The sequence below is a fragment of the Hypanus sabinus genome, unplaced genomic scaffold (genome assembly GCF_030144855.1).
Source record: "Hypanus sabinus isolate sHypSab1 unplaced genomic scaffold, sHypSab1.hap1 scaffold_517, whole genome shotgun sequence".
NCBI classification, from domain to species: Eukaryota; Metazoa; Chordata; class Chondrichthyes; order Myliobatiformes; family Dasyatidae; genus Hypanus; species Hypanus sabinus.
The window spans coordinates 310,337-313,455 of NW_026781380.1; positions in this window are offsets into that span (position 1 = coordinate 310,337).

Genomic DNA, 3,119 nt, shown 5'->3' on the forward strand with positions numbered 1-3,119 from the left:
AGGAACAGTCATTACCCCTCAACCATCAGGAAGGAGGGACTGGAGCCTCAGGACCCACACCACCAGGTTCAGGAACAGTTATTACCCCTCAACCATCAGGAAGGAGGTACAGGAGCTTCAGGCCACTCACCACCAGGTTCAGGAACAATTACCCTCAACCATCAGGAAGGAGGTACAGGAGCCTCAGGACTCACACCACCAGGTTCAGGAACAGTTATTACCCCTCAACCATCAGGAAGGAGGTACAAGAGCCTCAGGACCCACACCACCAGGTTCAGGGACAGTTATTACCCCTCAACCATCAGGAAGGAGGTACAAGAGCCTCAGGACCCACACCACCAGGTTCAGGGACAGTTATTACCCCTCAACCATCAGGAAGGAGGTACAAGAGCCTCAGGACCCACACCACCAGGTTCAGGGACAGTTATTACTCCCTCAACCACCAGGAAGGAGGTACAAGAGCCTCAGGACCCACACCACCAGGTTCAGGGACAGTTATTACCCCTCAACCATCAGGAAGGAGGTACAAGAGCCTCAGGACCCACACCACCAGGTTCAGGGACAGTTATTACTCCCTCAACCACCAGGAAGGAGGTACAAGAGCCTCAGGACTCACACCACCAGGTTCAGGAACAGTCATTACCCCTCAACCATCAGGAAGGAGGTACAAGAGCCTCAGGACCCACACCACCAGGTTCAGGGACAGTTATTACCCCTCAACCATCAGGAAGGAGGTACAAGAGCCTCAGGACCCACACCACCAGGTTCAGGGACAGTTATTACCCCTCAAACATCAGGAAGGAGGTACAGGAGTCTCAGGACCCACACCACCAGGTTCAGGAACAGTCATTACCCCTCAACCATCAGGAAGGAGGTACAGGAGTCTCAGGACCCACACCACCAGGTTCAGGGACAGTTATTACCCCTCAACTATCAGGAAGAAGGTACAGGAGCCTCAGGACCCACACCACCAGGTTCAGGAACAGTCATTACCCCTCAACCATCAGGAAGGAGGGACTGGAGCCTCAGGACCCACACCACCAGGTTCAGGAACAGTTATTACCCCTCAACCATCAGGAAGGAGGTACAAGAGCCGCAGGACCCACACCACCAGGTTCAGGGACAGTTATTACCCCCTCAACCATCAGGAAGGAGGTACAAGAGCCTCAGGACCCACACCACCAGGTTCAGGGACAGTTATTACCCCTCAACCATCAGGAAGGAGGTACGGGAGCCCCAGGACCCACACCACCAGGTTCAGGAACAGTTATTACCCCTCAACCATCAGGAAGGAGGTACAGGAGCCTCAGGACCCACACCACCAGGTTCAGGAACAGTTACCCTCAACCATCAGGAAGGAGGTACAGGAGCCTCAGGCCACTCACCACCAGGTTCAGGAACAATTACCCTCAACCATCAGGAAGGAGGTACAGGAGCCTCAGGACTCACACCACCAGGTTCAGGAACAGTTATTACCCCTCAACCATCAGGAAGGAGGTACAAGAGCCTCAGGACCCACACCACCAGGTTCAGGGACAGTTATTACCCCTCAACCATCAGGAAGGAGGTACAAGAGCCTCAGGACCCACACCACCAGGTTCAGGGACAGTTATTACTCCCTCAACCACCAGGAAGGAGGTACAAGAGCCTCAGGACCCACACCACCAGGTTCAGGGACAGTTATTACCCCTCAACCATCAGGAAGGAGGTACAAGAGCCTCAGGACCCACACCACCAGGTTCAGGGACAGTTATTACTCCCTCAACCACCAGGAAGGAGGTACAAGAGCCTCAGGACTCACACCACCAGGTTCAGGAACAGTCATTACCCCTCAACCATCAGGAAGGAGGTACAAGAGCCTCAGGACCCACACCACCAGGTTCAGGGACAGTTATTACCCCTCAACCATCAGGAAGGAGGTACAAGAGCCTCAGGACCCACACCACCAGGTTCAGGGACAGTTATTACCCCTCAAACATCAGGAAGGAGGTACAGGAGTCTCAGGACCCACACGACCAGGTTCAGGAACAGTCATTACCCCTCAACCATCAGGAAGGAGGTACAGGAGTCTCAGGACCCACACCACCAGGTTCAGGGACAGTTATTACCCCTCAACTATCAGGAAGAAGGTACAGGAGCCTCAGGACCCACACCACCAGGTTCAGGAACAGTTATTACCCCTCAAACATCAGGAAGGAGGTACAGGAGTCTCAGGACCCACACCACCAGGTTCAGGAACAGTCATTACCCCTCAACCATCAGGAAGGAGGTACAAGAGCCTCAGGACCCACACCACCAGGTTCAGGGACAGTTATTACCCCTCAACCATCAGGAAGGAGGTACAAGAGCCTCAGGACCCACACCACCAGGTTCAGGGACAGTTATTACTCCCTCAACCACCAGGAAGGAGGTACAAGAGCCTCAGGACTCACACCACCAGGTTCAGGAACAGTCATTACCCCTCAACCATCAGGAAGGAGGTACAAGAGCCTCAGGACCCACACCACCAGGTTCAGGGACAGTTATTACCCCTCAACCATCAGGAAGGAGGTACAAGAGCCTCAGGACCCACACCACCAGGTTCAGGGACAGTTATTACCCCTCAAACATCAGGAAGGAGGTACAGGAGTCTCAGGACCCACACCACCAGGTTCAGGAACAGTCATTACCCCTCAACCATCAGGAAGGAGGTACAGGAGTCTCAGGACCCACACCACCAGGTTCAGGGACAGTTATTACCCCTCAACTATCAGGAAGAAGGTACAGGAGCCTCAGGACCCACACCACCAGGTTCAGGAACAGTCATTACCCCTCAACCATCAGGAAGGAGGGACTGGAGCCTCAGGACCCACACCACCAGGTTCAGGAACAGTTATTACCCCTCAACCATCAGGAAGGAGGTACAAGAGCCGCAGGACCCACACCACCAGGTTCAGGGACAGTTATTACCCCCTCAACCATCAGGAAGGAGGTACAAGAGCCTCAGGACCCACACCACCAGGTTCAGGGACAGTTATTACCCCTCAACCATCAGGAAGGAGGTACGGGAGCCCCAGGACCCACACCACCAGGTTCAGGAACAGTTATTACCCCTCAACCATCAGGAAGGAGGTACAGGA